Raw genomic sequence first — 18,786 nt, 5'->3', positions numbered from 1 at the left:
TAATTGAGCTTGTAAATGCATTGTTTTGATTGATTTCTTTGTAGGATCTTGTAGTTAATTTGAAATCTAAGTTGCCTTAGCTTAGTTTTAGTTCATTTGCAGTATGGGATTGTAGATCTAAATTTTCATTTCAAATTTATTGCAGTTCCATAATTTGAAGTTCGTTTTGGTTTACTAAAATTTTCATCTTTCTTTGCAATTTCTCTTAAACAATTTTAATTCAATTGTGTTTTAATTCATGTTTCATTATTGGTCTTGCATATAAGATTCTATTTTAAAAAAAATACAATAAGAATTGAGATGCATTTTCAATGGAAGTTATTTTCAATGCATCTTCATATGCTTCATGTTATACCCAACAATACTCACCTAAAGCATTCTTGGTTAGAACCATAAGTAAAATAAAGTCAAAGTATAACATTCATCATATAAGATCATAAGTAATCTCAAGTTAAAGGATCAATTATACAATAATCACATGAAAATGTAGCTATAGACACTATGTGAACTGCTATATAGCATTCTCACATTAGGTCATGTTCAGTGAACTTGTTCTTATAACAAGCACCAACATGTTAGCTCAAGTTTATCTAATGTTCAACTTATGAGATCAATTGCTTGTTTCATAAGTAAGAGCATAAAAATGTGCTAGTCTAAACAACTTTTGTTAATGTCTTCTTATTGATGAAGCATCAACTAGGAACAATTTTTGGAACATATAGCTTTTATGAAATAATGATCCCATAATTAGAATCTCATTGTAATTCCCTCACAAAGCTTTTTCCAAGAAGATAGGATGTATGAAAACAAGCACTTTTTGTTCCTTAAAGTTGTAAAAATAATATCAAGTAGTTTTCTTTGGATATCCCACAAATTTACACTTAATCGATCTAGCTCCAAGCTTGTTGGCTTGTGCATACTTCACATAAGCATCACATTCCCAAAATCCTTATGTGTGACAAGTTAGGACTTTTATCTTTCCATATCTCATGTGGTCTCTTGTCAATGGATTTAGATGGAGCTATGTTTAGAAGATAAGTGACTGTTTTAAATGTATAACCCCAGAAGGATATATGAATATTTGAATTGCTCATCATGGATTGAACCATGTCCAACAAGGTTCTATTTCTCCTTTTAGAAGCTCCATTGTGTTGTGGTGATCCAGGTGGAGTCCATTGTGAGAGAATCTTATTCTGTTTTAGATAATCTAGAAACTCATGGCTTAAGTACTCACTACCTCGATCAGATTTAAGTGTCATGGTACTTTTTCTAGTTTTCTTTTCAACCTTCATTCTAAATTCTTTGAACTTTTCAAAGGATTTAGACTTTTATTCATTAAATACATATAACCATATCTTGTACGATCATCAATGAATGTAAGGAAATATGACTTTCCTCTTCTAACATTTGTGTTTATTGGGCCATATACATTCAAATGAATTAGTCCAAGAACCACACTGGCTTTTTCTCCTTTTTTTTTTTAGTAAAAAGTGATTTAGTTATTTTTCCAAGCAAACATGATTCACAAGTTCCATATGATTCATAATAAAAAAAATCAACGTATCATTATTTATGTGACTTTCTGATTCTTGTTTCATTGATGTGACCAAGCTACAATGCCACAAGCAAGATTGATTCGATTTATCTAATTTGGCCTTTTTGACATTTATATTGAGAACATCATTATTTAATCTAAAAACATATTGTCAGCGATTCCTATGCCATAAAACACATCATTTACATAAAAGGAACAACAATTGCCTTTAATGTTAAATGAGTATCCATCATTCATACTTAAATAAGAAACTAAATGATGTTTTGAGTTATAATAGGAATATAATAACAATCCTTTAGTTCAAAAACTAAACTAGAAGATAAAGGCAAATAATAAGTCATTATGGCATAGGCAACAATACTTGCATCGTTTTCGACATGCAAGGATACCTCTCCCATCTTTAAACATAAATGAGAACTACATCTAGTATCCAATACCTAATTTGATGTGTCAATAAGAGATAAATTGATCTCAATCATAAACATACCTAAAGTAAAAGTCTTTTTGGACTTGTTCTCCTTCAAGCTTTCCAAGTAGACCTTGCAATTCCTCTTTTAATGACTTTCCTTACCACAATGGTGACATGCACTCTTGTCCTTCTTGATGTTTCCACTAAGCTTGATAGCCTTGTTTGCATCCCTTTTCTTATTGACCTTCTTACTTTTCTTTTTCTTAGCTGATTTCTTCTTTGCCTTAGATGAAGAAACTAGAAGAGCTTTAGGCTTTTGATTCTTAATAGGCTTTTCGATAGTGTCTAGCATATTCATTAATTGTGGTAATATCACTTCCATCTAATACATATTAAAGTTCATTACAAATTATGAAAAGCTATTAGAAAGAAATGACAAGATCAAGTCAACACTTAACTCATGATCTATCACAAATCTTAATTGTCCAAGTTTCTCAATCTAATTGATCATCTTAAAAAAATGTACTTTGATCAAAGTGCCTTTAGACATCCCTATTTGGAACAATTCTTTAGAGGTTTCAAACCTTTCAATCTACCCTTATTTGTCAAACAATTATTTAACGTGCAAAATGATTGTTGGAGCATCCATATTCTCATGTTATCTTTGCAACTTAAGAGTCATGCTAGCCATAATGATATATATGGCTTGATCAACATGGTTTTTGTGGTTTTCACAAACCCGCCAAACAACATCATTTACACTAGCATTTGGTTTCAATGGAACCAATTCATCAAGAATATAAAGCATTTTGTCTTACCTTAGGACAAGCTTCAGATTATGGTACAATAATTGAAGTTTGGCTTTGTGAGCTTGTTAGCATCAAGTATGCTACGAAGTGACAAGTTATTACTCTCTTTTGCAACTTATAACATATGAACAAGTATTAGTCATATTGTTCAATACCAATATAGATAAGGTATAAATCTATATATTGATTGCTCCCACTATTTTAATCAAATTAATAGCCCTCATTATCAATTTTAAAAAAATCATATTTTTCTAATGGGCTAGGATCCCATTAGTTTAGCATAATCTTAAGGTTAGTCTTAACAAGCCATGATAAATAAATTAGGCAGATAACTTACTTATCAATCATATCTCCATATGACTCTTAGATCTATTAGGTGACAATTCCTTATCTAATCACATCTTATGTGATTCATCCAATCGTTGCCTTTATCATTATACAATCAAGTTTGTCACATTCAAACAATATAATGATAGTTAAGTAAGAACCATTAACCATAAATAACTTTATTTTGAATAATGAGTACCTTGAGTTTAGTCTCAACAAGCCTTACTAGTAAAAAGTTCAATTGTTTATGTTAATGGATGGCATCAAGGCATAATATTTTTCATGAGATTTTTTTAATTCATCATTGGTCTCATCAAGAATGCATAAGAATTCATCATATATTCAATAAATGTTATCTTATCATGCATCCCACAATTATACATGGCATTTTCACATAAACTAGCATGTACAATAACAAATCAACATAGCATACATGGTATTTATCTCATTACTAGCATGCACACTACCACAATCATCATGTTTGGTTTAAGTTCATGATCTTGCACATCTATTCTTTGAATCAATATCAATCATCAATCCAACTCAATGTGAAGCAAAGCATAAACATATTTACAATCATAATTTCTTAAATAATTAAAGAATCATAATTTCACTTGGATTTTAATGTAACATAGTTAAAATTGCTCTAAACCATTTAGGAATGCCAATCAATTAAAATCAAGCCAAATTATATGCTTTGGGAATTTCCTAGTCTAATTAGGTGTTGTAGTGAAATAGTTTATTATTAATTAGAAGTTCTAAACAATTTAGAAAGTCAAATTTAATTTGGATTTTATATGAAATCTTATTTCTTAAACCCAAACAATTTAAGAATCCAAATTCAACATGAATTAACACTAAACTAGGGCTTGGCTGAAAACCCATCCAAGAAGGAAGCAAGTTGCGGCTAGGGTTGTATTTATGGAAACTAGGTAGTTTTGGCCACTTATTTAGTATGCCACCCCTATTAGGTACCATCCAATAGTTTTAAACTCTTTCCCATGCTTTTTTATGCTTTTTTTCATGATTCTTCAATCACAAGAAATAATTACTTTGACTTTTACAAAAATAGTCCACTAAACTTGGTGATCAAGAAAGCAAACCTTGAAATTTTAGTGAACTAGTTTCCTAAGGTTCCTAATATTGATTATCAAGTAAACTTTCATTAAAATCTTAGTGATAAAGTTTTTAAAGTCTCTTAACTTTTAAGAATACTAGTTGCATAAAAAAAATCAATTACCAAATCATACTAAGGTAATTATGCATGCATATTATACATGCCTAGCCGCTATTGACAAATTTTGGGGCTAAAATTGTCATAAACTTTTGAATGACCAAATTAACTCCAAAAATTATGAAATTTTACACAATGATCATCAATGTGACTATTTTCATGTGTTAAAATTTTGTAGCCAAATAATATCCTTAGAGTGAGAAACAAATTTTGCAATATCATTATAGTAGAATTTTCTTGATATAGATAGATTGCAAACAAAAAATTCATAGAGCATGCAAACATCATCCAAAAGTTAGAAAACTCATATCATCCTAAGACATCATGATTTGATATTCTAAAAGAATCTAATAAAGAAAACATAAAAAAATTAATTTTCCAACCTCTACATCATAATAACATATTGCAATCAAAATAGTTTTGATTTCATAAACAACCAAACAAATTTTTAAGTTGTATAATCTATATTGACAAAGATCTGATACCACTTGAAGGAATTATACATGAATATACAAAATTAAAGTAGCAAAAATTTAAAATTTAATTCCCTAAAGGCAAGATCAATCAACAAGATCATACAAACATATAACTTCGCATGCATGCATGGGTTTCGACTTAGTTGGCTACGTTGGATGCCAAAATTCCTTTTTTTGAATTTAGTGATCTTTCAAATAGTTTTTGAAACCAAGAAGTTGTCAAGCATTTAGCCTCTAATGGTGATGCACAAGAACTCTTGTGAAAGAACCTTTTTTAAGGTTTGGTGGAACTCAAAGCTAATAAATGTTTGCAAGATCTTTTCTATTCTCTTAAGTTTTGGTTAGATACTCTTAGCTTGTTTTATCTTGAGTGAAACTTGCTTATTATTAGAATAATAGTTACAAGAGAGGGGTAGCTTGATGTTCCTTTTATAGGAGAAGTATTCGGCCACATTAGGTTTAATTCATAAAATGCATATTTTCATAATTTACCTTATGTTAGCCGAATGTACCAAACAAGGAAAAACATTTCTCTTATTTTATTTCCTCTATATTTGGTCCTACCAAATCAAATTAAGTCCAACTTAATTTGTCCAATCTTTTATAATTGTCTTATTGTTTGTAACCCATTAGGTTCTTTAGCATGTTGGCAATAAATACAAGCATTGTGAGCCTTTTCATTTGGGTAGAGATGAAACAAACTTTTTTGTCTTCGTCACTAATTCTTCAATTAGCCAATCTTATGTTTATAGATTGTAATCAATGCTAACTTTATTGCTATGACCTCCAATTGCTAAAGAAAAGTCAACATGAGTTGGCAACCTATTTGTGAATGGTCTTAGTGTATAATTAATATCCTTTCATCACATAGTATCTCAGTTTGAACATTGAATATGGTTTAGTGTCTATTCAATTTTATTCAACCATGTTAACTCACAAATAAGCTTTAGAACAATTCTAAACTCTTATTTAACTTTGACCAAAGATTTTGCAAGTTAATTCAATCAAGACTAGTTGAAATACTCTCTTGATCACACAAGGTGATGAATCGTATCTTAATTGCTTCATGCATCTTTATATGCCTCATATTATACCCAACAATACTTGATTAGAGCATTTTTGGTTAGAACCATAGGTAAAGTAAAGTCAAAGTATAACATTCATTATATAAGATTATAAGTAATCTTAAGTCAAAAGATCACTTATGCAACCATCACATGAAAATGTCACTATAAACACTATGTGAACTACTAGATAGCATTCTTATATCAAGTTATGTTTAGTAAACTTGCTCTTATAACAAGCACCAACATGTTAGCTAAAGTTTATCCAAAGTTCAACCTATGAGATTGGTTGCTTACTTCATAAGTAAGAGCATAACAATGTGCTAGTCTCAAAAGCTTTTTTCAATGTCTTCTTATTAATAAAGCATCGACTAGGAACTATTTTTGAAACATATAGCTTTTCTGCAATAATGATGTATAATTACGATCTCATTATATTTCTTTTGCAAAGCTTTATTTATATTTAAGGACTTAATCATGCAAGTATTGACATTGAAATTATATGTAAACAAACTCAATGATAAATAAATAAAACCTTTATAAGATATCAAATATCAAAGTACTACAAATGTGACAATGTCTTAGCCAAAATAAGATTTGGCTTAAAGGGCAAATACTAACACTTCCTATTTTCTACTACATTTTTGTTCATGGGTTTTGTCTTTAGCTTTATTTTTCTATTTTTGGCTACATTTTTGATAGCCTTTAAACTTAGGTTCTCAAGAAAGATGAGATGTGCATCTAGCCACAAAGATCAAGGAAGTTTCATCTTTAGCTCTAAATGATTCTCATAAACTTCTATGATGCTTAAATCAAGAGAAATTATTTTATTTATAAAAAAAAAATTATATTCCTAACTACTATAAGCTTGATGCCATAGTCATCTTGAAGAAGATCTATTAAATCTAATGTGAACGTGAGCCTACTTCAAAACCAACAAATGATAGCTTCCAGTTTTGGTAGGCAAATCAAGTTGTAGACTTGCTCTAAAGAACAAAAAATTTTGAAGATTATCCATGGTGAAAAATATTTTTTCATAATGTGATCCAAACAATAGAAAATGTTTTCTTCAATGTCATCCAAACACTAGAAAATATTTAGTTTTATGAAAAACTATTCAACAAAAAATATCTTCTACAGGGAAATCGATTTCTAGTTACCAAATAGAGCCTTAGTGGTCAATTAGTTTCAGTTTAGGTAGTTAAGTTCATATTCCATCTTTGCACTTGCTTTTTAATTGCACTTTTAGCTTTTTAATTCTTGTTCAATAGCTTAAATTTACTTTTCATTGATGTTTGATTTCAATCAATGCAATTTAGCTATTATTTTTCTTAGGATTTCATGTATGCTTTCTTTACATTTACTTAATATACTTTTGGTTATGTGTATTTTAATTCTTGGTTTTTACTTTCTTCTTGAGCCTAGATTGGTAATGATCTTGTATTCATATGACTTAACTTTAGATTGAGCATGGAGATAATAGGTATTTAGCTTAGACTTTTTAGCTAATCCTTGCGGAAACGACATCTTGACTTAGGTCACTATTATTACTTGGATGATCTATGCACTTGCAGAAATATTTAATCAATAACTAATTAAGGACTAAACCTAGTAAATATATAAGTTACTAAAAATAAAAAGTTTATAGAAATAGAAATTTAATTCGAAATTAATTAAAGGATTAAATAAAACTAACCATAGCTAAACTGAAATTATACAAAACAAAAAGATGAAATTAAATGCTTTTAAAAGTAAATTAAACTAGAAATTAAAATGCATGAAATTAACCTAAGTTCCTAAGTGAGCTACTTACCTAAATGCCAAATGAAAATGAAAGAAATTTGCACAAAAATAGAAACAAACTGTAATAACATAAAATAGACTTAAAATGAAGCAAATAACCTATAGGAACTTACATGTGAAAACCAAAAATAGTAGAAATAAAATGGCAAGCAGAACCGAAATATAAAATGCAACCTAAATGTATCCTATAGCATAAAGTGCTACAAAAATATGAACTGACCTAATGGAATTGGAAAAACTGGGCTTATAACCTTAAAGTAGACTTGAAAATAAAACAAAAACATGTAAGAAAGCGTCTTGAAAATCTGGATAAAAATAATTGAAATAGTGAGCTAAAATTGAACTTGGAAACTAACCTACTTTAACTGACCTAGTAAGCTAAATGCTAAACAAAGCAAAAAACCCTAATTGCTACATAAAAAAAAAAAATTACAGAATCAAAATAGACTGGAAATTAGGAAAAATGCATAGAAAACACCAAACAAAAACTGACCATAATGTAAATAAAAATGGGGTTGAAACTGAATAAGAAAAACTAACCTAACCAAGGACTTATCAACCTAAATGCTAGCTAATCTAAATAAACTTGCATGAAACTTGAAAACCAATAGCACAATATTAAAATAGACTTAAAAATGAACAGAAACAATGTAGGTAAAAAGTAACAACAACTGAATAGAAAATAAATGAAAACTGGTTGAAAAATGCATGAAGGAAATGCAAGATAAAAGTAATAAATAGGCATCTATGACTATAGTATTTAATCAAATGTGTAAAGAACTCATAAACATAAAATAAGAGCAAGAAAACAAGATAAAAACAGTTAATAAATAGCTTGCAAATGTAAATAAAAAAAGCATAATAAAAACGGGCAGAAAACTAAAGAGCATTAAGTGTAAAAAACTAGAAACAAAAAGCATACAATAATCAAGCTCTTGGAGCCCTATGATGAGACCATCACATTAGCAATCAAGGCCATCCTTTCCAAGCTTCAATGAGCTCAAGAATAAGTAGAAGTTGAAAGGAAAATAAAGGAAATTGAAAGTTGGAAACAAAAAATAAAAACTGGTAGTTAAGAAATGAAACTGAAACTTGTATTAAAATAAAAAATGTTTTGAAGTAAATGTTGCGAGGAAAAGGAACTAAAAAAGGCTGAAGAAAGGCTTACAAAACAATGGACAACACTAGAAAATAAAATGAAAACAAAAAGGAAATGGGTCTCCAAGGGAGGTCTGGTCGGTCAGCAAAAGTGTTGTCGTCAGCCTTGGTAGAGCTACCTAGACTAAAAAAAAAAAATTAGGGAAAGAAGTTCCAAGTCCAGCTTTTAGGTCCTTTTATAGCTGAATGAGAGATCTTTTAATGCTTGATCAATGCTCCAAATGGTGTAATCTTAGCCCTAAAAAAATTCCAGCTTAGCTAAGGGCTATTCTAGAAGATGCACACCTACTAAAGTTGGTATTACTCGAGTTGGAATTTCTAGTTGGCTTTCTACCATGTGTTACCGTGCTTTGTTGGCCCAATGAGGTGTCTTCTAAGCTCCATGTGTGAGGTGAGTTGTCAAGCTTTTAGAGCCTTCAAAGGTTGTATTTTTAGCTGTATAAATGGGCTAATGTGTGAGGGCAGCAAACCTGGATATGTGGTGATGGGTTCGACACATAACCCATCACCACATATGGAAGAGGTAGCTTCTTCCTTTTTTATGAAGCACCTATGACTAGCTTAGGTGGTTCCAATACCATGCCATTAAGGTGCCAAGTTAGCCTCTAACTTAGCTTGTTCTCTTTCTTTCAGAATTTAGGCAAAAACCATCACATATGGGGCAAGGATAATGGTAGAAATTTTATCTTTTTGTGTAACAAGTAGCTAAATTTTTCCTTTGTTCTTCTTGTACATTGGCTTGGCTTTTTATGGCTCTTTCATGGCTCATTGGCTAGTTTGAAGCGTAGACCAATAGGGCTTTATCTTATAGCCAACTCAATAGCCAAATCGGTATATTTCTGCAAGCATGTAACGTCATTTGGGGGTGTATCCAGTGGAAGCAGTAACTACTATTTGCTAGTTGATTTTCTTCCTTTAAAACATTGACCATGTGATGATCCAAAGGTCTCTAATATTGGCCAATCATTATGCTATAAAATGCCATGTCAGCTCTTTCATTTTTCTAGCTCAAAGTTGAGGAATGTAATGCTGAACCCATGACAGAATTATGGAGAAGGCAACAACTATTGTCATCTTGTGTTAGTGGTCCCATATTGTCTTTAAGCAACTTATTTCATGACTCAGTAGCTTCTTTTTTTTCCTCATTCAATAACCAATCATCTCCATAAGTCCTTATACATCATCATAGGGCTCAAGCATCATGCAAGCTCATGGTTAACAAGGTAAGGTACTTTCTTAATTCTCTATGGTCTGACCTAGAGGTAGGTCTTTGATTGCCATTGCATTTTTCATTTCTTAACTCCATATTTGATTGAGTTACCCACACAAAAAGACAATTTAAATAGGTTGAGGTGGATTTGCACTATTTGTTAAGGATTAAGCTAAAATCAAGTAAGGGAATGGTCCAATTCATGCTAAAATCCCTATGTAATTCTATAAAAAATAAAATTATTGATTGCATTAAAAATTTTAGCATTTTAGTGTTTAATTTTAGTGCAATTTGACTACTATTTTAGCTTGTTCTTTAGCATTTCTTAGCAAAAATACTCCTAAAATCATAATTGTCTTATGTGTAGGTGCAAGTGAAGAAGATGAAGAATTTTGAACATAAAATGAAGGGTTTTGGAGCTAATGGCCTTCATTAGGGTTATCTGATCACAATGATATTTTGAGAGTTTTTCTTTTTTCTTTTTACTTTTCTTGCTTGAAAATTTTTTGTTTTCTTCTCTTAGATTTTTAGTAACAATTGTGATAGAAACATGCATTAAGTGTGGAAATTTTTTTTACAAGAAACAAAAACATATATAAAAAAAATCAAATGTGCTGACTTGGCATAAAGGAAGCATGTGATTGGTGGATAAAGAGACAAGGAGGGGGTCCACATTTAGAAACCTAGTTGTGCAACACATTTAGCAACCCAGCCGTGCAACACATTTAGCAACCCAGCCATGCAACATCAAGGCAGTCCTAGGTGTGCGCATCAGGGCTAGTGCATCAGCGAAAAAAAAAGTGCAAATGGACAAATTGTAAGCATGCAACATATTGATTTTTCTAGCACCTTAATTCCTTCCCCTTTGGTTATAAATAGGGGAGAGGGCTGACTTTGTAGGTGGAATTTTTTTTTTTGGGAACCTAGGTTTTTAGTTTTATTTTCCTGCATTTTCTTTCCTATTTCTTAGCTTCCAAACATATTTGTTTTTCAAGTTTCTTCATTGCAACTTACTACCAAATTGCGTATTTCAATATACTTTCCATCGTTCTTTTCAAATCTCGAAAGAAAATTTGAAGAATCAATTATTTTTTAGCTCAAAATAGTGTTATCCATTTACTTTTCCACTTGTTTGTTGAATTGTTGAAGTTGATGTCCATTAGATTTTTACATTGTAAATGTATGAAAATTTGTTAGTTTTTGTCTATATATATATTTTACAAGTTCTTGAGCTATTTAACTGCATCATATATCAAGTTTAGATTGAATCTTAAAGCAAGAACTCTTAGATCGAGATTGGAAGGAGTGGGTGGAGAACTCACAAGTTTCAGATGCAACATCCTTTTTTGACGTGGATTGGTTCTTTTTGAGGAAATTTGTTTGTTCTCTTTTCTCTGTAGATCTATAATTTTAGGAGTTGTTTGCTAAATCTTGATTGAGTGGCTTGATTTTGATTGGAATCACTTGCTGTTTAGATCAAATATTTGAAGATAAATCCTATTTGATGTTTAGCAATGCACTATTTGAATATTATGATGTTGAGTTAGTTTTCTACGTAACTCTGTGATTTCCTTGTTGATTTTTGTGAAACAGTTATCAATGAAGATGAAGTTATCTCAGTTGAATTTCTTTTGCATTTGCTAATCATAATTGGTAAATATTTTTTAGCATACAAGTTTTTTGTTGCATTTTATTTATTTTTTAGTTATTCTTTTGAATGTTCTTTCAATTTCCATTTTTCCACATAAACTCTATGATTTCCTTGTTGATTTTTGGGAAACAGTTATCACTGAAGATGTTGTTAGCTCAGTTGAATTTCTTTTGCTTTTGTTGATCATAGTTGGTACATTTTTTTATTGTGCAAGTTTTTTGTTGCATTTTATTTATTTTTTAGTTATTCTTTTAAATGTTATTTCAATTTTCATTTAGATTTAGGTTCATTTTTACAGCTTAGAAACTCAAATTGTGATGTGAAATGGTGCGAGTCAGGTGCATATCAATTCTATCATTGTTCATACATTGTCTATACATTTGTGTTTCTACATTTTAGTTTTCCAGTTAAAGCTTTCATATAGTTTTCATCTAGGATAAATAGAGTTATATTGAATTACCATTAGGAGACAAACCTATGTCATGGCTCAAGTTTTTTATTTTTTTCCTTTCTTCTTTGTTTTGGGTAAGAATTTTTTTAGCTCAATTTTTTTTTCTCCTGCAAGTGATTTGTTTACTCCTTAATTTTAAGATTGTTATTTTAACCATTGTTATATATATATATATACAAGCTCATGCAAAAGTCAAGTTAGGATTAGTTTTTGTTGCATTTAAAGTTTCCAACTAGTACTTCATCATAGGTGTCGTTTTTAGGCTAGTGTAGTTATCATTTTCATGTTCGTTAATTCTAGAAATTAGGTAATATCTACATGTGATTTTTACTACTGCATTTTTTTATTTGACAATTAGATTAGTTGTGGTAAAAATTTGATTTTGAAATTGCATTTTATTTTCATAGTTGTAATTCATTTTTCTTTAAAATTTGGTTTCTCATTTTTTTCATAGTCATTGATAGACCAAATCAACTTTAAATATGGAATGGGGATCATTGATACTTAGGCTAGGTATTTTCTTTAGCTAATCCTCGAGAGATCAACGCTCAGACTCTAGTCTTTATTATTATTTGTATGGCTTGTGCGCTTGCAAGATTTTCCAATCAAGTTTTTGGCATTGTTGTCGGGGAATAGATCTAAGAAGTCATAGGTTAATATCAACTTTTTCCATACTCTATTATAGATTGGTTCCCTTTAGTGTACATATCTTAGGCTAGAAATTAGATTTGTTTTGTTTCGAGGTATACATACTTAGAGTTTTATTTTTAGAGTGGTTTACTAGGTTTAGTGTTCGTGGGGCCCATGTATGCACTTTGTTAGGAATCATGAGTTGATCCCTTTAGATCTTGAACTTGAAGCTACTCGTAAGAGGATTAGGAAGGAAAACCAAACTGATTCTACTAAAACCATGGCCAAGCAAGACATTAAAGCACTTAGGGACTATGCTATGCCCGATCTTCATGGTTTTCAACCTAGTATTAGGAGGCTAGTGATTCAAGTTAATAATTTTGAGATTAAACCTACAATCATCTAAACTATACAATAGTCAGTGCAATTTAGTAGTCATTTGAATGAGGATCCGAATGCTCATATTTGGGATTTCTTGGAGATATGTGATACATTTAAACATAATGGTGTTACTGAGGATGCTATAAAACTTAGATTGTTTCCATTTTCCCTTAGAGATAAAGCCAAGAGTTGGCTAGCCTTGATGCCATTAGATTCCATCACCACATGGGATGATTTAGTACAAAAGTTCATGGCTAAATTTTTCTTCTGGTCAAGATGGCCAAGCTTTGAAATGAAATATGGAATGATTTACCTAGCATGAATCGGAGACCTTGTATGAAACATAGGAGAGATACAATGAGCTTTTGAGGTGGTGTCCACACCATGGATTACCAAAATGGTTAGAGATTCAGATCTTTTATAATGGGTTAGTACCTAATACTAGGACACTCAGATGCTGCATCAGAAGGTGTCTTAATGAGTAAGACTTCTGACATAGCTAATGAGTCGATTGAGGAAATGGCAACCAATAATTGTCAATGGTCTAATGAGATATAACATCTTAGGAAAGCTTTGGGGGTGTACGAGCTTCGTGAGCTTACAACGCTTAGTGCTAAGGTAGATTTCCTAGTGAAATTTATAAAAACTTTACATTGTAAGGTTACATCCTCAGAGCCTAGTTCTAGTTATCTCAAGTTGACTCATACCCTTAGTTCCATAGCTATGTGTGAGGCATATAGGGTAGGACACCTAGGAAAGTCATATCCAATTTTTTATTCAAAGTTAGTTTCATTTGTAAGACAGAACTCGAGGTAGTCCAACAACCTTATTCCTTCACATACGACCCAAGCTGGAGGAATAATCTTATTTTCTCTTGGAATCAATAGCAAAACCACCATCCCATATCTTTTCAGCCTAGTCAGGCATCATTACCACTAGTACCACCACCACAGCATGTTCAATTTCTTAGACCACTCATCCACCTAGCTTCCAGCAGCTACCTTATTAGTATTAGTCTTCATAGCAACATTGCACACTTTTATATTCATCTATGCCATCCTCAGATAAAAAGATCTCAGTCGAGAATCTTTTAAGTTCTTTCATTAGAGCTCAAACTTCATTCATGCTGACTTAAAATACAATGTTTTAAAATTAATCTGCATCCATAAAGAATTTAAAAACCCAGATTGGTTAACTAGCTACTCTTTTAAGTACCTGACCTCAGGGCATTTTACCTAATATGATAGAGGTTAACCTTATGAGAAAGGGGAAGGAGCACTGTAAAGCAATCACCCTTAGGAGTGGAAAGCAAATAGTTAATAATCGAGTCCAAATAGGTTCTAAGGATGGAGATGATAAGGGGTTTGATAATGATGAGCTTAATAAGAACCTAGTTCATGATAGAGATTAGGGTAAAATGAAAGATAAAGGTGTAGTCTCTATTCTCACTCAAGTACTATACTGAGTTCATCTAAGCCTGCTCCTCCTAGAGTTGAGCCATCTAGGTCTTATCTTCCTTTCTTTCAGCAATTTCATAAATAAAAGGAAAAAAAGTAAATTCTCTAAATTTTTTAAGGTGTTTAAAAAGCTGCACGTTAATTTTTCATTTGTAGAGGCACTTGAATAGATGCCTACCTATATAAAATTTATGAAAGAAATTATCTCTCATAAGAGGAGACTTGAGAACTATAAGATAGTTGCACTTTCTAATAAATGTAGATCAGTGATTCAGAAAAGACTAGCTACTAAGCTTAAAGATCCTGGTAGCTTTACCATTCCTTATACCATAGGTAGAATGTCATATGATAGAGCCTTGTCTAACTAGGTGCTAGCATTAACTTATTGCCTTGGTCTATTTTTTAAAAATTAGGCATAGAAAAGTCCAAACCTCCTTTAGTTACTCTATAGTTAGTCGACAGGTCACTGAAATACCCAAGGGATAATAGAGGATGTCTTGGTCAGGGTAGAAAAATTCATTTTTCCTTCTGATTTTATTGTTTTGGATATGAAGGCGGATCGAGAGATCCGAATTATTTTAGGGAGACCATTTTTAGCCACAAAAAGGTTATTGATGGATGTGCAGAAAGGTGAATTAATTATGAGAGTACAGATCAAAAGGGTTGAATTAATGTTTTTAAGGCTTTGAAGTATTCAGATGATTTTAAAGAGTGTTCTAAGGTGAAGGTAGTAAATAGCTTGGTTCGTGAAGTTTTTCACCTAAAGCATCCAATATCATAATTTAAAGATTTTTTTTTTTATCGATGAGGTAGAGGATATAGACTTGAGTGAGGATAATGATGATGATGCAATTTTGATGATCTTTATCAATCGATGTGCACCACCTTTAAGTGTTGAGCCTTTTGTAGACATAGATACTCTCTCTAAAGTGATTTAACCTTCTGTGGTGGAACCACCAATTTTAGAGCTTAAACCATTACCCTCACAACTTAGGAATGCTTACTTAGGTGAAGTTGACACTTTGCTTGTGATCATAGTAGCATCCTTAACTGCTGATCAAAAGGCATGCCTTTTTTCGATCTTGCATGATCATAAGTTAGCTACAGGTTGGTCCATTGCTGACTTTGAAGTATTAGTCCATCTTTTTACACACATAAGATTTTGATAGAGGATAGATTTACTCTGACCATATAGATGCAACGGAGGTTAAATTCGACCATGAAAGAAGTGGTGAAAAAAGAGATTATAAAATGGCTGGATGCTAGGATCATATATCCAATTTCAGATAGTGTATGGGTTAGCCCAACTCAGTGTGTACCTAAGAAAGGTAGGATGATAATGGTATAGAATAAGAATAATGAGATGATTCCCACAAGGACTATTACCAGATGACAGGTTCATATGGATTACCAAAAGCTAAACAAAGCCACGAGAAGGACTATTTTTCTTTGCTTTTTGTTGATCAAATGTTGGATTGAGTAACCAAACATGAGTATTATTGTTTCTTGGATGGATATTTTGGATGCAATCAAATAACTATAGCACCCGAAGACTAGGAGAAGTATATTTTTACTTACCCTTTTAGTACTTTTGCCTTTAGAAGAAATGCCTTTTGGACTTTGTAAAGCACTAGCTACCTTTCAAAAGTGTATGATGGCAATTTTTTTTTATATGTAGAGGATTTCCTTGAGGTGTTCATGGATGATTTTTTAGTCTTAGGTGATATCTTTGAGGATTGTCTCAATAATTTAGATTGTGTTTTGACTAGATGTGAGAAAACTAACCTAGTGCTAAATTGATAGAAATGTCATTTCATGGTTAAAGAAAGAATAGTGCTATGTCATAAGGTTTCGGATGCAGGTATTAAGGTTGATAGAGCTAAGATTGAGGTGATAGAAATATTGCCATTTTTAACTATCATTAAGGGTATTAAAAGTTTTCTTGGACATGTAAGATTTTATAGGAGATTCATTAAAAACTTTTTCAAGATTTCTAAACCCTTGTGCAGGTTGTTAGAAAAGGAGGTGAAGTTTAAATTTGATGATGATTAGTTGCATGCTTTCTAATTGCTTAAAGATAAATTAGTTTCTACTCTAGTCATTATAGCACCCGATTGGTCATTATCATTTAAGCTTATGTGTGATGCTAGTGAATATGCAGTAGGAGCTGTTTTAGAACAGAGGATAAGAAAGCAATTTCATGCTTTATACTATGCAAGTAAGACTTTAAATAGTGCTTAATTAAACTATGATACTACTGAGAAAGAGCTATTAGCGGTTGTATTTACTTTTGATAAGTTTTGCTGTTATCTCATTGGCTCAAAAGTTATAGTTTACACTGATCACGCTGTAACTAGATATCTCATGACTAAGAAAGATGCAAAGCCTAGGTTGATTGGGTGGATTCTCCTTCTACAAGAGTTTGATTAGGAGATTAAAGATAAGAAAGGATAAGAGAACTATGTGGTTGATCATTTTTCTAGGTTAGATAATAGTGATATTGATAGAGATTTGATCATTGGAGAGACTTTTCTTAATGAACAGTTGATGGAATTTCAGCATGATACTTTACCTTGATATGTTGACTATGTTAATTTCATTTTTGGTGGAGTTTTACTTTATCATTCCATCAAAAGAAAAAGTTTTTGCATGATGTTCAATATTATGTATGGGATGAGCCTTATTTGTTCAAGCAATGTAATGATCATATTTTGAATTGATGTGTCCCAGTGGAGGAAATTGATGATATGTTAAGATATTGTCATTCTTTTGATTATGGTGGATAGAAAACTGTAGCTAAAGTGCTTTAATTAAGATTTTATTAGCCCATTTTGTTTCGAGATGCACATTTATTTGTTCAAAAGTGCAATTGATGTCAGAGAGTTGAGAGCATATTTAGGAGACATGAGATGCTTTTGAATGTAATTTTAGAGGTTGAAATCTTTGATGTATGGGGTATAGACTTTATGGGACCTTTCATTTCTTCTTGTAGGAATTGTTATATATTGATGGTTGTGGATTATGTTTCGAAATGGGTAGAGGTATCAACTTTGCCTACTAGTGATGCTATAGTAGTACTAAACTTTTTTAGGAAGAATATATTTTCTAGATTTGAAATCGTTAGAGTCATCATTAATGATGAAAGATCTCATTTTTGTAACACGGTGTTTGATGCATTAGTAGCAAAGTATGGGGTCTCTCATAAGGTTGCCATAGCTTATCATCCACAGTGTAGTGGTCAAGTAGAAGTGTCAAATTGGGAAATCAACTCCATACTTGAGAAAAATATGAATCCAAGTCGTAAAGATTGGTCTAGAAAATTACATAATACATTATGGGCAGATAGGATCGCCTTTAAGACCCTAATTAGGTGTCACCCTATAAGTCAGTATATGGGAAAGCTTGTCATTTGCCAGTGGAGTTAGAGCACAAAGCATTTTGGGCTATTAAGAATTTGAACTTTGATTAAAATGTTGTAGGTGAGAAATGACTTTTACAGCTGCACAAGCTTGATGAGTTTCACTTGTGTGCCTATGATAGTGCTTGGTTGTTTAAGGAAAAGATGAAAAAGTGGCATGACAAGCAAATTTTGGATAGCACATTTGAGTTTGGTTAGATGTGTTGCTATTTAATTCTAGAATAAAGCTTTTTCTAAGGAAGCTTAAGTCAAGATGGATGAGCCTATTTGTGGTGACATAAGTTTTTCTCTATGGCACTATTGAGTTTATGGATGAAGTGAAAAAGGTTCTTTTTAAAGTGAATGGGCATAGACTGAAACACTATTATGGAGGAAAAGTTAGGGGAGTGATGAAAGTAATTCATTGTTGAGATTAATTCTCTTGAGAACATAGTCTAAGCTTTTGACTTTAAAGAAAAATGCTTGAGAGGCAACCCAAGCTTTACATTTCATGTTTGGTTTTCATATATTTTGCTTATCTTTTCTTGTACTTATTGATGTGGTTTCTTTGCATAGTGATTTTCTTTGTTTTGTAGGTTGAATAAGAGCTTGAAATGGATACATTAGTTTCAGCCAAAGCTAGATGGGAGATTCATCACCATGCTTTTATATGATAGGGCATTTCCTTGTTCCTCTCTTTGGTGCTTTATTGCTTGATGCTTACACATTAAGAACAATGTGTTGTTTAAGTTTGGGGGTATTAGGGGAATTTTT

At 31.6% G+C, this 18,786-nt stretch overlaps 1 non-coding gene and 1 pseudogene across 1 annotated transcript; one reads left to right on the top strand and one right to left on the bottom strand.

Moving 5' to 3' along the window:
- The first annotated feature begins 12,955 nt into the window (after positions 1-12,955).
- Positions 12,956-18,314, top strand: LOC149519714 (uncharacterized; annotated as a pseudogene).
- On the bottom strand, positions 13,441-13,549 carry LOC149519715 (small nucleolar RNA R71). Its single transcript, XR_016341163.1, has one exon. It is a non-coding gene; the product is annotated as a small nucleolar RNA R71 (small nucleolar RNA).
- Positions 18,315-18,786: the final 472 nt, after the last annotated feature.

Source organism: Durio zibethinus, chromosome 3 (genome assembly GCF_047325235.1).
Source record: "Durio zibethinus cultivar Kanyao isolate XHJ-2024 chromosome 3, ASM4732523v1, whole genome shotgun sequence".
Taxonomy (NCBI): domain Eukaryota; kingdom Viridiplantae; phylum Streptophyta; class Magnoliopsida; order Malvales; family Malvaceae; genus Durio; species Durio zibethinus.
This window is presented reverse-complemented; position numbering and strand designations above follow the sequence as displayed.